Source organism: Bubalus bubalis, chromosome 6, assembly GCF_019923935.1.
Source record: "Bubalus bubalis isolate 160015118507 breed Murrah chromosome 6, NDDB_SH_1, whole genome shotgun sequence".
In the NCBI taxonomy this organism is placed as follows: Eukaryota; Metazoa; Chordata; class Mammalia; order Artiodactyla; family Bovidae; genus Bubalus; species Bubalus bubalis.
This window is the reverse complement of record NC_059162.1, coordinates 113580331-113602974: the sequence shown is the minus strand read 5'-3', so window position 1 is coordinate 113602974 and position 22644 is coordinate 113580331. Positions and strand designations below refer to the sequence as shown.

General features: G+C 44.7%; 1 long non-coding RNA gene across 3 annotated transcripts in view; it reads right to left on the bottom strand.

The window, feature by feature from the left end:
- Positions 1-8515: 8515 nt before the first annotated feature.
- Positions 8516-22644, bottom strand: part of LOC112585739 — a 69024-nt gene continuing 54895 nt past the window's right edge. For all 3 annotated transcript variants that reach the window (XR_003110297.3, XR_003110296.3, XR_003110298.3), the window contains 2 exons: positions 11213-11429; positions 8516-10774 (listed from right to left, as the gene is read on the bottom strand). This is a non-coding gene — a long non-coding RNA (uncharacterized LOC112585739). The remainder of the gene's footprint in view (positions 10775-11212; positions 11430-22644) is intronic.

The window sequence follows — 22644 nt, the reverse complement described above, 5'->3', positions numbered from 1 at the left end:
CCCTGCTTTCCATGTGACCAGGGGAAAACCAGGGTCAGGATAGCGGTCATGGGCAGTCTTCCTAGGGCGCTGCTGACACTTGGTGTTCTGGGAACGTCATTCCCACATTCTAGAAGTCTCCCTACCCGGCTCTTTTGAGAGGACCCCAGTGCTCTCTAGGCTGCTGCCATCAGCAATCCTGGGGGCTCCCCTCCCTGCCAGGTCCTAAGCTATGAGCCGTCACTGGGGCTGAGAACCTGGAGGCATGGGGGCTGCTCTCCTTCCACCACGCCTGAAGCGAGGCTGCCAGCACCATTGCTGGGTGCCCTGGGCTGCCTGAGGTCCCTGGGGGCAAAGCCCTCCATCACTCTCGGGTACCAGATGAGCTGCAGGCCGCGCTCTGTGCCTCCGGGTCATCCAGCCACTCCTTAGTGCGCACTGCCCCGTGCGGAGCTCCAAGCACAGCCCCACCCTCAAGGGCCTCTCAGGACCCAGGCGCATTTCCCATGTGGTGGCGTCAGTGCTTTGATAGAATCCATCAGAGGAGTGTCCACAGCAGCTTTGGGGTCCCAAGCTCCCCAGAAGAGAGTCTGGAACGTGAGCATGGGTGATGAGTGATCTGGGTGAGAGGCAGATAGGAAATGGGGTGTTCAGGCAGTGGGACTCACCTTTGTGCTGGGTTCATCAAGACCTCAGCATGCTGCTTCTCCACCCCCTACAGAGAGGCAGCTACCATGGCTCCCTGCCTCCTTCGTCCTTCCTTAGGAAGGGGCTGAGCTTGAGTTACGGGGCAGACCATGCTCAAAACGGCCCTTCCCCTCAGGGCTGTGGATTAAAGGACTGTCCCACCTCCTGAGCCTTCCTAGGGGGTGTTAGTTCATTGTGTGAACAGCCCAGCTGGCCTCCCCTCAGGAGCTCCTAGAATCCACAGGTCTTTTCCCCTATGGGATGGACCCCAAGTCCAGTCTAGCCCTCGGAGGGTCCCAAACACCCCCTTGTCCCAGAATGCTCTTTATGATACACACAGCACCAAACCATAAAACGTGTGCAAGAAAGCCCAGTGTTAGGAGTTCCATCTCTTTTCTCCATATCACTGACCTCAAGGCTTTTGTTAAATGTCACCTATCATACATTTTCAATCCCATCATTATTCACCAGACCTGCATGGCTGGCACCTTAAGCATGAGTTTTGTGGGTGACCAGCTCCACGCACATGGCCTCGGTTCACATGGAGACCCCGGCCAGGTGCCTAAAGCTCTCACATCAGAGACCGATCTGAGTTGTCCCAAATTTTAGTGGTAGGTTTGGAGCCAGAATATGAAGCCTTTATTTTTCAATTTGATATTTTGATGTATAGATTTGAAAAAGGAATAAAAGTGTGTTCTAAAACAGGGGTCCCCAACCCCTGGGCCCCTGACCAGTACGGGTCCGTGGTCTGTTAGGAACCAGGCAGCAGAGCAGGAAGGGAACAGCGGGTGAAACCAAAACCACACCCCTACCCCGCTACCCCCCTACCCCCATCGGCCAGCTCCCCCATTCCCCCTTCCCCCTCCCATTCCCCTACCCCCTCACCCCCCAGCCTCCCGTAAACCCCTACCCCTCTCCACTCTTCCACCAGCTCCTCCCCACCCCAGTCTTTGGAAAAGTTGTCTCCCACAGAACTGGTCCCTGGTGCCAAAAAGGTTGAGGACTGTGGTTCTAAGAAGTTCATCAAAACTGAGCAGTGTCGTGGGGGCTGGGGAGACCTTGTAGAAAGGTAAGACTTTTGACGGGGGCCTGGCCGTCTGGTCCTGTCCCTCCCCAGTGTGAACACAGCACTGGTTTCTCACGAATCCCAGCAGGCACAGGCAAACCCGCTCAGCCACACACTCCGTGAGGATGAATGGGACAGGACACTGTGCTGGGCTGGGCCCAAAGAGGCAGAGAAGCGCTCTCTCAGACCCGCGGCTGGAGGAGGAGGGGGCGCCGGTGCACCGTGTCAGTGGGGACTCCTGACAGCAGCGGATCCAGCGGGAGGGCACAGGCGCCCTCCCTGCCTTCCCTGCATCCTGGTCTCCTCGCTCGGGGGCCAGCACCACCGTCGGTCATTTGCAAGAACGGGGACGCCCCTGCAGCCTCTCCCACCTCAGTTCTGCTCATCCAGGTTTCTCCACGGCAGCACTATTGACCTTTCGCATCACTTTTTGTAGAGGGGCCGTCCTGAGCAGGTAGGATATTGAGTAACATCCTTGGCCACTAAGATGCCAGTCAGTGCCTCCCTCCAAGTTGTGATCCATACACTCCGTGAGGATGAATGGGACAGGGCACTGTGCTGGGCTGGGCCCAAAGAGGCAGAGAAATGCTTTCTCAGACCTGAGGCTGGAGGAGGGATTTGTCAGCCATCCTTTGAGGGTCTAAATCGTCCCTAGTTGAGAAGCACTGCATTATTTTTCTCTCCTTAATCTGCCTACTTCCCTTTATCTCTGCCTTTGTCACCCTGTCTGGTCTCCCCAATGGTCACTACGTTTGCCATCCAGCATGTCTACATTTTATTATTCCTACTGCAGCAACGTCGACATTTTCTCAATAGAAGTCCGGTCATGTCACCCTCTGCTGAAAATACGTCCGTGGTTCTTGTTGCTCTTAAGACAAAGCCCCAATCTTCCACAAGGCCCACAAATCCCTATTCGTGAAATGCACGTGTATCCCTAGCCCCATCCTGCCTTACACTCTTCGTTTCAGCTGCGCTGGTCTTTAAGTTTCAGACAGTCTTACAACTCCGGCTTCTCCTCCATTCAGGCCCCTCTCTCCCTCACTTAGTACCTGAGCTGTTTTTCCAGCATCACACTCATTCGCATACCTGTGCTCCATCCCCCATTGAGAGAAGCCCCTGGTTCCTTGCTTGTTCGTGGATGGAGGGAGGGCAGAGGCAGGAGGCAGGCTCTCCAAAGAAGAGCCTTGGAAATGCTCAGAAGTTCACCTGGGGCGTGTACCAAAGAGAAGGCTATTGTTTGTGAATCCTCATGCATTAATTTGGTTTCAGTCCAGATACAGTTTTGGAAGGAAAGAAACATTAATTCTGTCTGACTTGCTAAGTAGGGAGGAGTCTTTCATGTCAGTGACTGATGTAGTAATCGGTAACCAGTGAGCAGAAGGTGGTCCCTCGAGATGAGAGTTGAGCAAATGGACACCTGAGCAGGTCATGCCTGGGCAGATCCCACCTGGGCAGGCACCTAGAATCCAGATCAGAGTGAGCACATCCTGGGCTTAATTGTAATTTTAAACTTTTTTCTTGAAAAATTGTTTCTTATTTGTTTAGTGTGTAACTATGTGTTTGTTGCCCAAATTTTGAGAAATGTACAGAATAGAAATAAGCAAATTTAAATCCCCTATAATTTCACCTCACAGTCCCTGCCAATTGGTTCATGTCATTGTTTTAATTGTTAGCTTAAAAACAGGAGTATTTGCTCCATGTTGTTCTGTAGCCTGTTTTTGCACCTACGCTGTAAATCTCGCATTTCCCAGTGCCATTTTAGAGTCTCTGAAAATGTGATTTTCATGAACATAGGGTCCTACCTTGCAGATGGCAATGAATGGTCTCAGAGCATTGACATCACTAGCAACAATTTACAGATCTTGGCATTTTCAAGGAATTAATCATTTCTTTCTAGACAGAGTTGATTAAAACTGTGTTTAAAGTTTCCTGATTATTTTTGTGGTGTTTTCAAATTTTAGTTACTAATTTCAATTTAATTGCTAAGTTCACACGAAAGAGCCACTTTCGTAATTCCCAGTTTTCCTGTGTGTTATTTAATAGTCACTTTTGTAAATATCCCATGGATTTTTGAAAGAAGTTACATTTGTTTTTGCATGTAAATCTTTTTAATAATTATCCTTTAATCAATTATATTATTTTATTATCCAAAATTTCTATGCTTCTTAAAATTTTCTGGTCATTCCATGACTTGCAAATGAAATCTTCTCTTGGTTTGTTAAAATTTTCAGTTACAAATTTTTTTGTATTGAATTTCGTCTTAGATTTTTAAGTTTCTTCCTTAAATATGTCAGTGCTGTTTTATTTGGCACATTAGGATTCAAGATCACTAGTTTCATCATAATTATGTCTTTAGCAACCTGAAATAACCTTTTTTGTTTAATAATTTCCCCCGCATCCCATTTTATCTGATAAAAGATTTGAAAATTCTGCTTCATTGTACTTATGTGTGCCTAATATATCTTTGTCCACCTTAAAAAAAAAATCTGTTGTGTCCTTTTGTTTGGGGTGAGTCTCATAACAAAATTGGAGAAGGCAATGGCAACCCACTCCAGTACTCTTGCCTGGAAAATCCCAGGGAAGGAGGAGCCTGGTGTGCTGCAGTCCATGGGGTCGCTAAGAGTCAGGCACGACTGAGAGACTTCACCTTCACTTTTCACTTTCATGCATTGGAGAAGGAAATGGCAACCCACTCCAGTGTTCTTGCCTGGAGAATCCCAGGGACGGGGTAGCCTGGTGGGCTGCCGTCTATGGGGTCCCACAGAGTCGGACATGACTGACTCGACTTAGCAGCAGCAGCAGAAGCAGCAGCATAACAAAACACATTTAAATTTTGCTTTTGATCTAGTCTTAGAGTCTCTTAAAAGAAAACTTTATTTTGTTGTCTCGAAAAGGATGTTTGCTCTTACTTTTACCATCTTATTTTTATGCTTTTGCTTTTTTAAAAATGCACACTTGATATCCCTTTTCTGTCTTTTGCTCTATGGAGTATCTTTTTTTTTTTTTCTTACTATAATTTGGAAGATATATATCCTGTCCTTCCTGTCCCAGCTGCTGCTGCTAAGTTGCTTCAGTCGTGTCCGACTCTGTGCGACCCCACAGATGGCAGCCCACCAGGCTCCCCCGTCCCTGGGATTCTCCAGGCAAGAACACTGGAGCGGGTTGCCATTTCCTTCTCCAATGCATGAAAGTGAAAAGTGAAAATGAAGTCGCTCAGTCGTGTCCGACTCTTTGAGACCCCATGGACTGCAGCCTACCAGGCTCCTCCATCCATGGGATTTTCCAGGCAAGAGTACTGGAGTGGGGTACCATCGCCTTCTCCGAGGCTTCCTTAAAATTGAGAGATAATTGATACATTATCTGTGTAAGTCTGAGGTGATCTATTTATACATCACAAGATGATGCCAGCAATAGCTTTAGCTAACACCTCGTGTCCCTGTTTAAATTCTAACTTTACCTCTAAGTTGTGAGATGCTTCACCCTTTGCCCAAAGCTGCCATCTCTTTGCTGACTTCATATCTACTAAAATGGCATTCTTTGCCTGCATTTAGAACCAGGCTGTGGAAGCTGAGGATCCACCCCCTGACCCCCTTCCTGACTGCCCTGAGGCTGACAGAAACTTCTTGGAGCCCCAGGGGAAGGGAAGGCCATCAACCACAATTCTGGGGTCAGTAGGTGTTTGATGAGGCCCTTCCCACCTGGAATAGGAGAAGTATTTCCAGAGAACCAGGAGTGTCAGGCGGCCTCATTGGTGATGAATTTAAAAAATACAGACTGGCAGAACTGTTGGTGGTTGAGAGAAGGAAGTGATCACCTTCACCTGGGGAGCAATGTCTGGGAAGGGCCTGGCTCCCTCTGGTCTGACTCAGAGCTCTGTTTCAGAAGCCTCATTGTGCATCAGCTAATGAGCATTCCTCAATCTGTCCTCATCTGCACCATCATTGGCAGAAATCCCTCCTCGACTGGGGCCAAGCTTCATAGATATTCTTAGCTTCTGGTGCAGTTGCGATTTTGCACGTGCCTTCATGCGTCTTTCAGTGGGAGGATGGGAGAGGGTGAATCAGGCAACCAGGCACCTGCTCTGTACGCCCATATCAACCAGGAGTCTTCAGGTTTGGTTCTGAGTGACAGAGTGAGCCATGACGTTGTAAATGTTTGCTCCAAAAGCTAATGGTGCTCATTTCAGCAGATACCGCAGTTCAGCGTTTCCCAAAGTACATGTTGAGGGGAAAGAGATAATAAAGCATGCTGCATTTGGAAAAGAATTAAAGCAAGGGAAGGAGAGAGCTTCCACGGTCAACCTTACTGGGGAATCAGTATGGTCTATGTTCCTTGGACATTCAAGATATACCTCAGTGTCTTAAAGGCTAATGGTATTCTGCAGCAAACTGATTTCACTTTATCGAGACCAGCACATCTCAAGTTTAGGCTTTGAAACCTTTTTGGTAGGGCACCTGGTAATGTCTAACAGAACTGGTGTTTCTCCCCAATGTTTATTGCAGCACTATTTACAATGGCCAAGGCACAAAAGTAACTTAAATGTCCATCCAGGAATGAAAGGATGTAGAATATGCGATACATATACACAATGGGATATTACCTAGTCATAAAAAAGAATGAAAATGCCATTTACAGCAACCTGGATGGACCTAGAGATTATCATATTAAGTAAAATGAGCCAGGTGGAGAAATACAAATATCATATGATATCGTTTATATGTGAAATCTAAAAAAAGAAAGATACGAATGAGTTGATATGCAAACCAGAAATACACCCACAGACATGGAAAACAAACTTATGGCTATCAAAGGGGAAAGGGATAAATCAGGAGTCTGGGATTATCAGATACATACTACTGTATACAAAATAGATAAGCAACAAGGATCTACTGTATAGCATAGGGAAGTAGAGTCAATACATTGCATTAACCTATAAGGGGAAATAATCTGAAAGAGAATATGTATATTTACATATAGACACTGAAACTCTTTTCTGTGCACCAGTAACTAACACTGTACATCAACTATGTCCAATGTCTGTCCACGCTCAGTCATTTCTGACTGCTTGTGACCCCACAGACGGTAGCCTGCCAGGCTCATCTGTCCATGGGATTCTCTGGGCAAGAATACTGACCCAGGGATGGAACCCACATCTCCAGCAGCTCCTGCCCTGGCAGGCAAATTCTTTACCTCTGAGCCACCTGGGAAGCCCAAATCAGCTATACTTCAATTTAAAATATATAAATTACTTAAAAAAAAAAAAGAACCGTTGATTTCCATTATACATGTGGGAATCTGTGGTCAGCGTGGGCATGAGAGAGTCTGCCCACAGTGGGAAGGCAGCCCGTCTCCTCTAGCCACTGCCCAGTTTCACCAAAGCTCTGGTCTGGGAGCCTAGCTAAAGGCACATAGCTTGTTGATGCTTCTAAATTTTTCAAATTCGTTAGCGCTCCAGACACCAACATACCTAGAGCGTGTTTTCTTAACCTTCCACAGAACCAGCGTTACTGACTTATATTTAACAGTATGTTTTCAAACAGCAACTGAAAATGCTGACTTCTATGTTACTCAATAGGCAAATATAACCTTTGGAGGTATATTTCATCACAAGTACAGTTTCATCATAAACACAGATAAATGTGTCTCATTCCCTTTTCAACTATTGAGGGTCATCTGTGTTTTTCTCTTAGCCTTGGTTACCAGGAAACTCAAACAAATACAGTGTTCTTTCTCTAAGTTACTTTCTCACTGTTGTCTGGAAATAGCGGATTTCTCTGTTCATTTGGCATAATCTCTGATTTTTTTTCCGAGCTTTATTAATATATAACTGACATATTGTACTGTGTAAGCCTAAGTTGTACAAAGTGATGATTTGACATAGTGTGAAAAGATGACCACGATAAGATTAGGTGTCTGTCGCCTCCCGTAGTAACCACTTTTGTATTTGCGTGTGATGGGAACTTTAAGGTCTACTCTCCTAGCAACTTTCAAGTGTGCAATACAGTACTGTTAACTACAGTTGCCGTGCTATGCTTTAGATCCCTGGAGCTTAGCTACCTTCTAACTGGAGATCTGTACTCTCGGACCACCTTCACTCAATTCCCACCCACCCCCGCCCCGGAAGCTATCACACTACCCCAGGTTTCTATGAGTTTGTAACCTCTGAACTTTTAAATCCTCAATTCTCCTGTTTTACTTTATGACTATTTTTTATACCATTAAGACTCCCTTTAGAACCAAGTAGTAGTCACAGTCTCTATCTTCATGTATTCTTTGTGAAAAGGAAGTCAAGAAAAATCTAACATTTCCCAGTCCAGACGCTAGAAACAAGTGTCATGAACTCATGAATCAAGAGTACAAACAGTAATGTTAACAAAGAAAAAGGTCTATTTTTCAGTGTCAACAAAATCTAGAATTATTCTGATTTAATACTTTAAGCTCCAAGATTATTCTGATGTTCATTTCCATAACTATAGCCAGTTTGAGTTTTTCTTTTTACTGTGAAAGTCACAAACATACCCAAAGTTGAAAAACTCCCTGGGCCCATTTGCCAGCTTAAAGTTCAAATCATCAGCGTTTTCCTAATATTGTGTCACGTTTTGTGTCGGTTTCTGTTGTTCAGTTGCTCAGTCATGTCTGACTCTGTGACCCCATGGACTGCAGCACGCCAAGCTTCCCTGTTCTTCACCATCTCCCAGACTTTGCTCAAACTCATGTCCACTGAGTCGGTGATGCCATCCAACTATCCCATCCTCTGTCGCCCCCTTCTCCTCCTGTCTCCAATCTTTCCCAGCATCAGGATCTTTCCTAATGAGTCAGCTCTTCACATCAGGTGACCAAAGTATTGGAGCATGTCTTTCCAATGAATATTCAGGATTGATTTTCTTTAGGCTTGACTAGTTTGGTCTTCTTGCTGTCTAGGGGACTCTCAAGAGTCTTCTCCACACATTTAAAAACAGTTTAAAGCGAATTTCTAAATCATGTTTTTAACATACATACGTAAATTTTTAGCATAACCACCATGCCATTAGCACATCTTTAAAAATTAACAAGAATTTTTAATATCATCTTATTGGAAAAGACACTGATGCTGGGAAAGACTGAGGGCAGGAGAAGAAAGGGGCAATAGAGAATGAGATGGTTGATTAGCATCATTGACTCAGTGGACACACGTTTGAGCAACCTCCAGGAGATGGTGAAGGACAGGGAAATCTGATGTGCTGCCATCCATGGGATCACAAAGAGTCAGACACAAGTGAACAACAATATTCATTCCATAATCAAATGTCTCCAGTTTTCACAAAAATCTCTTTTTACAGCCAGTTTGTTCCAATCAGAGTCCCCTGTAAGGCCTATACTCTGCATTCAGTTGTTATGTTGGAGATATACATATCATGTTTCTTACATATCATGACTTTCTATAGTCTGGAACGAGACATGTAAGGATGGAAAAGCATTCTCTTTGATGATGTGACTCGTTACAAATGCTACAGAAAACATCACAAAGCAGTTTCCTTTTTAGCCTAAATATTACACCACGCAAGTGTAGCAGAGGAAAAAGCTTTCCTGGCCCTTCCTAGAGTCCCTGATTAGATGTGAAGATCAAATTGACAAAGACAGATCAATAGAAGCAAATCATACCAATTTACTTAATGTAAGTTTTACATGACTTGGCAACTTTCATAAGGAAATTAAGGCCCAAAAGAACGATTTAACTTGAGTGTTTCTATGCTGGGCTTAGCGAAGAAGGGGCAGCATGGAAACACGCTAGGACAAAGGCTATGAGCTAACGGTAGGTAAGTGGGAGAAACAGCAAGGGCTGTGTGTGTGGAATCTTCTCGGCGTCCCTCAGTCTTGGTGATAATGATGCTCTTCTCCAGGTAGAGGAAGGGCACCTCTCTCATGCTATGATCGGCTCTTGGGGAAGGTCCCAGAGCTCTTCCTGAACCTGCTGTTCCCTCAAATCCCTTCATCACCTTAAAGTATTCAATATGCCAATATTCAAATATGTGCCATATTTGAGGGTGGTCTGCGAAGAATCCCATGGAATAGAAGAGCCTGGTGGGCTCAGTCCTTAGGGTCTCAAAGAGTCAGGCATGACTGAAGCAACGAAGCACATTCTCATTAGCACATTAGTCCTAAGCCTTATCATGAGAAAATAAAAAAATTCTGTTATTACAATTATGTACTCTTTTTAAACAGCCAACAGAATGCACAGTGAATTTCATATTTTCTTTTTATCATGATGTGTATCAAGGCCATTTCTGTTTTACCAGAGTCTGCATAATTATCATTTGAAATAGGTACATATTATTTCACCTTCTTGGCCACTATTCTACTGCTTTAGCCATTTTGGAGCCCTGGCTGGATCCATCAGGGGATGGAAACGGGATTGCTAGCCAAGGTTGGAAATTTTTGTCCCCCACCCCCAGGCTTTTGGCCCCCTATATTGCTTTTAGCCCCCATTGGTTATGGGTCTATGGGGGCTTCCCAGGTGGCCCAGTAGTAAAGAACCTGCCTGCCAATGCAGGAGACATAAGAGACTCAGGTTTGATCTCTGGGTCAGGAAGATCCCCTGAAGGAGGGCATGGCAGCCTACTCCAGTATTCTTGCCCGGAAAATCCCATGGATGGAGGAACCTAGCGGGCTACAGTGTATGGAGTCGCAAAGAGTCAGACGTGACTGAAGTTACTTAGCATGCACGCAATGGGGGTCTATGGAGGTGAGGAGGAAGAACGCGAGGGTGGCAGCAGGGAGTTGAGGGAAGTTCACCATTTTCCTGGGATGCACCTGAGAGGTTTGCTTCTCTTCTGTCCTCTGGGATGAGGCACCCTCTCCCTGAAGGACCAGCCGGGGGAACCGCGTATTCACCCCTCCTCTGAGACTAGTCGTGGTTAGAGACGAGACCAAATCTGCCAGCTTGTGTGTCCATGACAAGCTTGGAGGGTTCAGGCCCCAAGCGGCAAGGAATAGGTGGGACCACGATCACTCCAGTTCTGTCCCCAGTGAGGGCAAATGGGTGATGGACATGGAGTTCAGGACCTACAGAAAATCAAAGTTCTTAATGTTAAATAACGTGATGTCTTTCTTTTTCTCTCTCTCTTTCTTCTTTCATCGGAGTATAGTGACTTACAGTGCTGTGCTAATTTCTGCATTATAGCAAAGAGACTTAGTTATGCAGATACTTTCGTTTTTATTTTCTTTGCCATTATGGTTTACCCCAGGACATTGAATATAGTTCCCCGTGCTCTACAGTAGGACCTTGTAGTTCATCCACTCTCTATATAAATAGCTTGCATCTGCTACCCCCAAACTTCCAGTCCATCCCTCTCCCAACCCTGCAGTCCCTTGGCAACCAGGAGTCTGTGCTCTGCATCTGTGAGTCTGTTTCTACTTTGAAGACAGGTTTATTTGTGTCATATTTTAGATTCTACATGCAAGTGACGTCATGGGGTATTCGTCTTTCTCTATCTGACTTACTTCACTTAGTTGGATGATCTCTAGGTCTATCCAGGTTGCTACAAATGACATTATTTCATTCTGTTTATGGCTGAGTAGTATTCCATTGCATGTATGCACCACATCTTCTTCAACCCTTCATCTGTCTATGGACATAAATAATGCAATATCTTCTCTATCATTAGTTGATCATCTTAGAATAATCCTGTGCCCAAAGGCTGGTTTCGCCAGGTGTGATCTGTAGGAAAACAAAAACAAAAACAAAAACCACTATCATCTCATTTGTTGTGGCAAATGATGCATCCCACATAAAACAAGGATCACAATCTGGGTGCCTCTTGTGACCACAATTGTAAATAATAATACTTTGATAATATTATTTTCATTGTCATCAAAAAAAGGATTTTCTAGGAATATTTTTGTGCATTTAGATATTTGGGGGGTTGAAATGAATCTTGAATTAAACATTTTTAGAAAGAGATAAAGAGGGGGAGAGAGAGATATTGTTTATCAAAACAGTGATACTAACCATCAGGAGGCAAATATAAATACAAGGCTCAAATGAAGCCATTTTTAAACACCAGTCACAGAGGTTTTAAACAGCAGCAATTACATTACAGAGAGAAACACTGAAAACAATTTTGTCCCACACCAAGTTCTTCCAATGCAACCTCTCAGACATAGCTCCATAACCCTGTTTTAATGAAAGGAACCTTGACAACAGAATTAATCAAGCCAACAATTCAGTTGGGAAGGACCTGCCAACTGAAGCTCCCAGAGATGAGGTCGGATGTAGGGAGACCACTGGAACAGCGGTACCCTGTGGGGGCTGCTGCTGCTGCTAAGTCACTTGTCATGTCGGACTCTGTGTGACCCCATAGACGGCAGCCCACCAGGCTCTGCAGTCCCTGGGATTCTCCAGGCAAGAACACTGGAGAGGGTTGCCATTTCCTTCTCCAATGCATGAAAGTGAAAAGTGAAAGTGAAGTCGCTCAGTCGTGTCCGACTCTTCGTGCCTCCACGGACTGCAGCCCACCAGGTTCCTCCGCCCATGGGATTTTCCAGGCAAGAGTACTGGAGTGGGGCCCCGTGGGGGAGGGGCTCAGAATTCTTGCACCTTAATATTTTGAATCTGCCAAAGCTCGAGCAATGAGAAAAAGCCTTAGAAGTCACCTCACGACATCGTTTTGATTTCCAAAGTGGCAACGAACTGTATTACTTGCAGTATCAGCATAACTGAGCCAGCATCGTTAGGAAGTCTGAGCGAGGCACACAGCTGGCACATTGTGCGTTCAGATTGACGCGCTTCCAGCGCGAGTGTCCCTGATGTTTGTTCGGGAAAACCGAGCCCTGTCACAGAATCTGCGAGACGACGCTTATCTGACAGCTCTGGGAAGTGCAAAGCCAAGCACGAAGGAAAGAAATATGTTCCCAACAGTAAGTAGCAGATGTTCTTAGATCAAATATTTCTGTGAAAAACTATAGAAGAATCAACTGATGAAACAGCAGAGGATATTTTCAAGGCTTACATCATGGTTTAAAAAAAAAGAGAGGAAGAAGAAATCTCTTGAGCTCAGCTTCCTTGGCTTCTTCATCTGTAGAGGGAGGGTCGGGGCTTCTGCTAGTGGTAAAGAACCAGCCTGCCAACGCAGGAGGAGTAAGACACATGAGTTCAATCCCTGGGTTGGGAAGATCCCAGGGACAAGGGTATGGCAACCCACTCCAGTGTTCTTGCCTGGAGAATCCCATGGACAGGGGAGCCTGCAGGGCTACAGTCCGTGGGACCACATAGTCTGACACGACTGAAGAGACTTAGCACACAGGGAGGCAGAGGGAGTGTGGAGGTTACATCACACCTAAAACCACGGCTCTCAATGTGGTTCTGGGCAGAGGCAGGTATGTGATTCCAGAAGGAAGTGTTTTACTACCAGACATGGATCAGAGGTATTAGTACTAAAGCAAAGATGCAGAAGCAGAAGATAAAAAGGCAAAACAAAAACAAAAACAAAAAAAAAAAAGGAAGAAAGCAAGAAACAGTGAGGAGTGGTCACCCCTAGGAAAAGTGAAAATATTGTCTCAAACATAACCCTCTTGGCTACTGCTAAAACGCCACAGCATGTGAAATTTTTGCAGAGTTGGGGTGAAAAAAAATCAAGAATCCCACAAACCTGGCGTTCAAACCAAAACACTTTTGCAATCTTTTTTTAAAAAAATATTTGTTTTATTTTTTTAGCTGCACTGGGTCTTAGTTGTGGCATGTGGGACCTAGTTCTCTGACCAGGAACAATTTAACCCGGGGCCCCTGGAACTGGGAACGTGGGTTTTAGGCATTGGACCACCAGGGAAGTCCCCATTTTTGCATTCTTCCGCCCTTTCTACCTCCGGGCCTGATCTACCTACTACGTGTCACCCAGTCTTGAAACTCGGACCCTTCCTTCAAGAACCCTCTCTCTCTCTAAGCCTGGGAGTGTCGGAGATATTACCAAGGATGCAATGGCCCTGTGAGGACCCACTGGTGACCCACACATGGCCATCTTTCTGGTCCTTCCTTTCTCGTCCTTCTTCCCTTCTCCATCCAGTGGAAACCGAGGCTTCTCTCCCTTATCCCTGCTCCATCTCTGAACCTGTGCATCCAAACAGGTCCAGGGCTCAGCTCACCTGTCTGCTGTTTGTCAGGACCACTGTCCTGGAGGCCCTTATAGTTGCGAATAACAAAGCACTCTGCTTGCTCCCTTGTTTTTTACAGTTCATTTTGTCACTACCAGCTCCACAGTTAAGCTTTGCTGCTGCTGCTGCTGCTAAGTCGCTGCAGTCGGGTCCAACTCTGAGCGACCCCATAGACGGAAGCCCACCAGGCTCCCCCGTCCCTGGGATTCTCCAGGCAAGAACACTGGAGTGGGTTGCCATTTCCTTCTCCAATGTGTGAAAGAGAAAAGTGAAAGTGAAGTCACTCAGTCGTGTCCGACTCTTAGCGACCCGATGGACTGTAGCCTACCAGGCTCCTCCATCCATGGGATTTTCCAGGCAAGAGTACTGGAGTGGGTTGCCGTTGCCTTAGCCAAAGTAAATTTGGCATCTATTTGGAAAGAGAGAGACTGGGAAGCGTACCCATCCCCTGTCCCTGCTGTGTTTGGATTTTGCCTCTGTTATTCCCACCTCCGCATATCTGTTATTCCCACCTCCGTGTATCTGGGACTGCTAATAACCCACACCTGCAGAATTGGCCCTGCCCCAGTGCTGAATTCTGCGAGAGGCAGAACACTTGCTGAGATGCCCAACCACATGTCCTTTGTTGTATTGAGGTGAGATTGTAATTAACTGGCCTCCCAGGCCTGAGACTCAGAAGCTCACTGGCCATCACTGGTGTTCTGAATTGTTCTCCAAGTGTCTCTCTACAACAGCACCCCCATCACTCAGCTTCTCAAACCAGAAACACGAGGACAGGGGGATCACCTTTTTCAGTTTCCACTTCTTCAAGGCTCTGCCTTCCATGGGATCAAACACTTGGTCTGCCTCTGGGACATTCTCAAACCTGCTCCACATTTTTCTGACTCCAGGCACCACCCATGTTCATGTCTCAGCAAAATTACTATGATTGTTTCCTAGTGGGCTTTTCAGACCTTCCTTACTTATCTCAACCTAACAAACTATGTGATATTTTAAATAAACACAAACCTGATCATATTAATCTTACAGTTTTCCTTCTGTGCTTTCCATTGAGTTTGGCATAGGAGTGGCTTTGCATTTGGGGTTGCCTTGATGCTAAAGCTGAAACTCCAATACTTTGGCCACCTCATGAGAAGAGTTGACTCATTGGAAAAGACTCTGATGCTGGGAGGGACTGGGGGCAGGAGGAGAAGGGGACGACAGAGGATGAGATGGCTGGATGGCATCACTGACTTGATGGACATGAGTTTGGGTAAACTCCGGTAGTTGGTGACATACAGGGAGCCCTGGCGTGCTGCAATTCATTGGGTTGCAAAGAGTCGGACACAATTGAGCGACTGAACTGAACTGAACTGAACTGGCTTGGAACACTTTGCCCAAGCTGTTTATATGACTCGATAGCATCACTTTCTTCAGATCTTTGCTCAAGTATAATTCTGACTGCCGTACATAAAACTGTAGCTCCCATACCTCTTATTCCCCATGTTCTTTCCATCTCTCTATATAATTTCTCACTATCTGACCCACTAGAACTTTTTTTTTTAATTTAAGTATAGTTGATTTAAAATATTATGTTAGTCTCAGGTGTACAATGAAATAATTCATCAGTTCAGCCTCTCAGTCTTTGCGACACCATGGACTGCACCACACCAGGCCTCCCTGTCCATCCCCAACTCCTGGAGCTTGCTCAAACTCATGTCCATTGAGTCAGTCATGCCATCCAACCATCTCATCCTCAATCCATCTTATTATCTCTTCTTGCTATTCTTTGGAACTCTGCATTCAAATGGGTATATCTTTCTTTTCCTCCTTTGCTTTTCACATCTTTTCTTTTCTCAGCTATTTGTAAGGCCTCCTCGGATAACCATTTTGCCTTTTTGCATTTCTTTTTATTGGGGATGGTCATGATCACTGCCTCCTGTACAATGTCACGAACCTACGTCCATAGTTCTTCAGGCACTCTGTCTACCAGATCTAATCCTTTGAATCTATTTCTCACTTCCACTGTATAATCATAAAGGATTTGATTTAGGTCATACCTGAATGGTCTAGTGGCTTTCTGTGCTTTCTTCAATTTAAGTCTGAATTTGGCAATAAGGAGTTCATGATCTGAGCCACAGTCAGCTCCCGGTCTTGTTTTTGCTGACTGTATAGAGCTTCTCCATCTCCTTATTGTTATATCTATTTTATATATCAGATCAGATCAGATCAGTCACTCAGTCATGTCCGACTCTTTGCGACCCCATGAATCGCAGCATGCCAGGCCTCCCTGCCCATCACCAACTCCCAGAGTTCACCCAGACTCACGTCCATCAAGTCAGTGATGCCATCCAGCCATCTCATCCTCTGTCGTCCCCTTCTCCTCCTGCCCCCAATCCCTCCCAACATCAGAGTCTTTTCCAATGAGTCAACTCTTCGCATGAGGTGGCCAAAGTACTGGAGTTTCAGCTTTAGCATCATTCCTTCCAAAGAAATGCCAGGGCTGATCTCCTACAGAATGGACTGGTTGGATCTCCTCGCAGTCCAAAGGACTCTCAAGAGTCTTCTCCAACACCACAGTTCAAAAGCATCAATTCTTCGGCGCTCAGCCTTCTTCACAGTCCAACTCTCACATCCATACATGACCACAGGAAAAACCATAGCCTTGACTAGACGAACATAGTAGTATGTATCTATTAATCTCAAATTCCAAATTCTTCCCTCCCATCCTTTTCCCCTCTGGTAGCCATGAGTTTGTTTTCTATGTCTGTGAGTCTATTTCTGTTTTGTAAATAAGTTCATTTGTATCATTTTTTTTTGATTCTACATATAAGTGATATAATGGGGTATGTGCTTTTCTCTGACTTATTTCACTTAGTATGAGAATCTCTAGGTCCATCCATGTTGCTGCAAATGGCATTATTTCATTCTTTTTTATGGCTGAGTAATATTCCATTGCATATATACCACAACTTCTTTACCCGTTCATCTGTGAATGGACACTTAGCTTGTTTCTACGTCTTGACTATTTAAATAGTACTGTTGTGAACATGGCGTGCATGTATCTTTTCAAATTAGAGTTTTTGTCATTTCAGATACATGCCAGGAGAGGGGTTGCTGGGTCGTTTAGAAACTCGATTTTCAGTATGATTCTCCATAGTGGCTGCACCAGTTTACATTCCCAGCAGCAGTGTAGGAGGGCTCCTTTTCTCCGTGCTCTCTCCAGCACATGTTGTTTTCAGACTTGCTGGTGATGGCCATTCTCACAGCCATGACCACTTTATTGTTCCCCAATGACTTCCTCTTCCACTTCATCCTGGGCCCCCAGTGTGAGCTCAGTAAAGCAGGTACCTTGTACCTTTTGCTTATTACTCTGGTCTCAATACATACAATGATGCATGTCACGTGGTAAGCACACAACAAACATTCACCAGTGTTGAATCAGATCAAGAACTTAGTAGTGAGTGGTGGATCAGGGTTTAAATTCAAGCAATCAGACCCCAGAAATCTTGATACTTGCCATTAATACGCTTCTATGAGCACTTCTAGAAGTGCTCAGTCGCTACAGTTGTGTCTGACTCTGTGTGCAACCCTATGGACTGTAGCCTGCCAGGCTCTTCTGTCCGGGATTCTCCAGGCAAGAATACCGGAGTGGGTTGCCATGCCCTCCTCCAGAGGATCTTCCCGACCCAGGGATGGAACCCAGGTCTCTTATGGCTCCTGCATTGGCAGGCTGGTTCTTTACAACTAGTGCCACCAAGAAATCACAGTAACAGATCACAGAAGGTATCTCCTGCAGATACACAGGAGACAGGTAGTAAAATGTAATTTTGTAGCATTTATAGTTGAGAATTTTAGATTCCATCAAAAGAAAACACAACTCTGTGAAAATCTGTGAAATGGTTTCCAAAATTACCAGAAAATGCTGTGTGGCAAAGTTTTGAAAGAGAAACATAAGGCTATTTACTATTTCTGAGGGAGACGACATTGAACCCAAGCAAGCAAATAAAGAAAAACAGTAACAAAACAAAGGAAAATGCAGTTGAGTGCTTGTCTTGAGACAGACGCAAATGGAAGAGAGTTCTCCATCATCCTTTCTCCGCTGATGGGGGAGAGGAAAGATCCTTCCTGCCCCCGCAGTGGACAGGTCAAAGGCAATCCATAGATGCGGATGGAAGCATCAGAAAGATAGAAACAGTTGCAGAAAGTAAGCTCCTCCCCTGGTGGCTCAGAGATAAAGAATCCACCTGCAATGCAGGAGCCACAGGAGACACGGGTTGGATCCCTGGTTTGGGAAGACCCCCTGGAGGAGGGCATGACAACCCATTCCAGTGTTCTTGTTTGGGAAATCCCATGGATAGAGGAACCTGGAGGGCTACAGTCCCTAGCAATCTCCTCCCACCTGAAGGGTTTGAGGGTGGGGGGATGTCGCAGAGAGCAAATAGCTTATTACTCATTCAGCCAAGAAGCTTAGACATTCCTTTTACAAAGAAACAAACTGACACAGGAAGGCAGAGTTCTCTACCCCAGGGCCTTAAGTCAAAAATTAATAACATTAGAAAACATCCTGACTGTTTGGAAATTTTTTTAAAAGTCCCCTAAATAGCAGTTTGTGAATCTTTATCAAAATTAACAATATACTGACACTATACCCAGCACATCGGTTTCTTTTTTTAAATATTTATTTTTGAAATATAGTTGATTTACAGTATTGTGTTCATTCCAACGTATTTGTTTCTGAGTCACCAACCTCCAGAAATATTTGCCCATTCAGCAGGATATATGTCTCTAGGATAGTCACTGGAGTCTTGTGTGTGACAGTAAAAACCCCGGGGGAATCCAGATACCATCCATAAGGTTGTTGTTAATGTTTGGTTGCTAAGTCACGTCTGACCCTTTTGTGACCCCATGGACTGTAGCCTGCCAGGCTCCTCTGACCATGGGATTTCCCAGGCAAGAATACTAGAGTGGGTTGCTATTTCAGAAGAGGGCGGGACTGAGGCACCCCACCTCCCGCCCTGGAAGAAGAGGAGGATCAGGATGGGTGGAGGGGTGGGGACAGTGGAGAGGGATGGCCCCTTCCTGTTCAGAATACTCCTGAGTCTTTCAATATTTTCCAACAAGAATGTTTCCATCCATGTATTTTTTTTAAAGGCAAAAATGATAAAGAGAATAAAAGAGAATGAATACATAAAACTCTAAGGATGGGCTGGAGAGAGGTCTAGTAACTTCATCAATAAAAGTTATACATGAAAACCAGAAATGAAAAAAAAAAAATCTGTGGATATTACATTACATGAGAAGACTGGGCATAATCACATGCCAATAAACTTTAAAGTGTCAGTAAAGAGGCATCTCATTCTCGCCTGTGTGTTAAATGAAAAATGTTAATCCAAAGGGAAACATGAATAGACTTTTTAAAGATAAAACAATTTTAAACAAAAATCAAACAGTAGAAAAATATTATTTTAAGTATTGCCTCACCCCCAAATTCACTGGGGAATTCATTTAAATTTTCAAGGAAATGAGTCTCCCTTCATAAAATTTCCAAAGAAAATGACACTTTTTTATGTAAATAAGCTATTTTCTAATGTTAACACTTTTGTCAAAGGTAGCATGTTACTAATAGAATTTCAAATATCCTAAAGTACCTGCAAATAAATTCACAGATACATACAATAGTTCAGTTTGTCAGGGAAGCCTTATTCCAGAGAGTCAGAGGCAACATAATGGTAGAAAATCTGTTAACACAAATTTCAGATTAAAAGATAAAAGCAGAAAACTAGCAATCGATGCTGGAGAGACATTTAATAAAGTTCAACAATCATTCCTATTGGGGGCGGGGGGGGGGGATAAAACCTGTCAAGTAACTAAGTACTAGAAGACTATATCTTATACCAAATAGACAATACCGTGCTTTAAGACTGAAGAACCAGAAGCATCTCCAATAAAATATAAAATGGAATTCTATCATGTTCTACTACCTAACGTTGCTCAAGAAAATCTAGCAATAATACGAGGCATAGCTTTTATTAAAAAGACCGCAGAGGACAAAATTATCTTTGAGATATGATCGCTTACTTAGAACACTCATCAGCCACAAATTTTAAACTATCACAGCTAATAGGAGAACCCATAAAAAGGCTGGATTTCAACAATGAACACAAATCAATGATTATAAAATACATTAAGTCTGACTTACAAAAGCAGCCTAAATTGAGGATTCTCAAGATTATGGGTAGCTTATGAACAAGGTTTAGAATGCGGTCTTGCTGGACCTCTATGAACAGGATGGACTGTGGGAGGGTGGCAGCCTGAAATTGTCACTTCATGATGGCCTTGAGCCCACCAGGACTGTAGCCTGCCAGGCTCCTCTGTCCATGGTATTTCCCAGGCAAGAATAGTGGAGTAGATTGCCATTTCCTTCTCCAAGGGACCTTCCTGATCCAGGGATTAAACCCATGTTTCTTGCATCTCCTGCATTGGCAGGTGGGTTCTTTATCAGTTGAGCCACCAGGGAAGCCCTGAGCCCAAGACAGTATGAACTCTAACAGTTGAAACCTTGGTCATAATTTGAAACCTTTCTCACTGTTGGCTGTTTTGTTGCCCTCTGTCTGTGGTTTCATAGAGATGATCTCCTCTAAAAGAAAAGAAAATTGTCCAGTCACCCCAAGAAGAGATCAAGGCAAGAAGTGTCTAGCTTGGCCCCCAGAACACTAATCCCAAAAAGCATTTTGTGTGGCCCCCCTGAGTGAAAGGCCACTGCAGAGGGTTGGGGGTGATGCCTGAGCCCAAGGGCTGGTCCCAGTGGCTCAGCAGGAGAAAAGTCCAGGAGATGACCTGGGCGTTCCTCCTGCATGGCTCTAGGCAAGCTCAGTAACATCCCGAGATGAGCTTCTCCTCCAGGAGGCAACCTGATGCTGGTCCTGCTTCCCCTGTCCAAGCATCAGAGGACCAATGGCATAGCTGGGGTGGGGAGCAGAGTATTGCTTTCTTGGTTTCAGGCAGGAAATCTATTCTTGTCCACTGTTGTCTGAAAGAGTGATTTTCAAAACTGTGGGCCATGATCCAGTAGAGGATAGAGAATCTATTTGGTGGGTGTTGAGCAGCATCATTTAAAAAATGAAACTGAATGGAAGAGAAGAGAATACAGAACGCTGGCTGATTTCACAGATAGCGAGAGCAGTGCTCTTCTGTAACACACCGGTTTCAGTTGTGAGTGTGTGGGCCAACATGATGGAAAAGTATTCATATTGTGGGTTGCAAGCATCCTTTGCCTTGGTTTTGGAGGAAGAACTGGGCAAACCCCTATAGATAAGGGGCTCCTGGGAAAGGAGTTACCAGAAATGTAGGAAGCAGGATGCTGTAAGCATGAAGGCAAACACTTCCCTAAGTACCTGGAGATACAAAGTCGCTCCAGCCAAGCCCTTGGCATCATCCTTGCCTTCCGTTCCTCTCTCATCTCTGCTTCTAAACTGTATGCAAATGATGTCTGGTGTTGTTCAGTCGCTCAGTTGTGTCCAACTCTTTGCGACTCATGGACTGCAGCACACCAGGCTTGCCTGTCTTTCACCAAATCCCAGAACTTGCTCAAACTCATGTCCATCGAGTCCGTGATGCCATCCAGTCATCTAATCCTCTCGTCCCCTTCTCCTCCTGCCCCCAATCCCTCCCAGCATCAGAGTCTTTTCCAATGAGTCAACTCTTACATGAGGTGGCCAAAGTACTGGAGTTTCAGCTTTAGCATCATTCCTTCCAAAGAAATCCCAGGGCTGATCTCCTTCAGAATGGACTGGTTGGATCTCCTTGCAGTCCAAGGGACTCTCAAGAGTCTTCTCCAACACCACAGTTCAAAAGCATCAATTCTTCAGCGCTCAGCCTTCTTCACAGTCCAACTCTCACATCCATACATGACCACAGGAAAAACCATAGCCTTGACTAGACGGACCTTTGTTGGCAAAGTAATGTCTCTGCTTTTGAATATGCTATCTAGGTTGGTCATCACTTTCCTTCCAAGGAGTAAGTGTCTTTTAATTTCATGGCTGCAGTCACCATCTGCAGTGATTTTGGAGCCCAGAAAAATAAAATCTGACACTGTTTCCACTGTTTCCCCATCTATTTCCCATGAAGTGATGGGACTGGATGCCATGATCTTTGTTTTCTGAATGTTGAGCTTTAGGCCAACTTTTTCACTCTCCACTTTCACTTTCATCAAGAGGCTTTTGAGTTCCTCTTCACTTTCTGCCATAAGGGTGGTGTCATCTGCATATCTGAGGTTATTGATATTTCTCCCAGCAATCTTGATTCCAGCTTGTGTTTCTTCCAGCCCAGCGTTTCTCATGATGTACTCTGCATATAAGTTAAATAAACAGGGTGACAATATACAGCCTTGACGAACTCCTTTTCCTATTTGGAACCAGTCTGTTGTTCCAAGCCCAGTTCTAACTGTTGCTTCCTGACCTGCATACAAATTTCTGAAGAGGCAGATCAGGTGGTCTGGTATTCCCATCTCTTGAAGAATTTTCCACAGTTTCTTGTGATCCACACAGTCAAAGGCTTTGGCATAGTCAATAAAGCAGAAATAGATGTTTCTCTGGAACTCTCTTGCTTTTTCCACGATCCAGCAGACGTTGGCAATTTGATGTCTGGTTCCTCTGCCTTTTCTAAAACCAGCTTGAACATCTGGAAGTTCATGGTTCACATATTGCTGAAGCCTGGCTTGGAGAATTTTGAGCATTATTTTACTAGCGTGTGAGATGAGTGCAATTGTGCAGTAGTTTGAGCATTCTTTGGCATTGCCTTTCTTT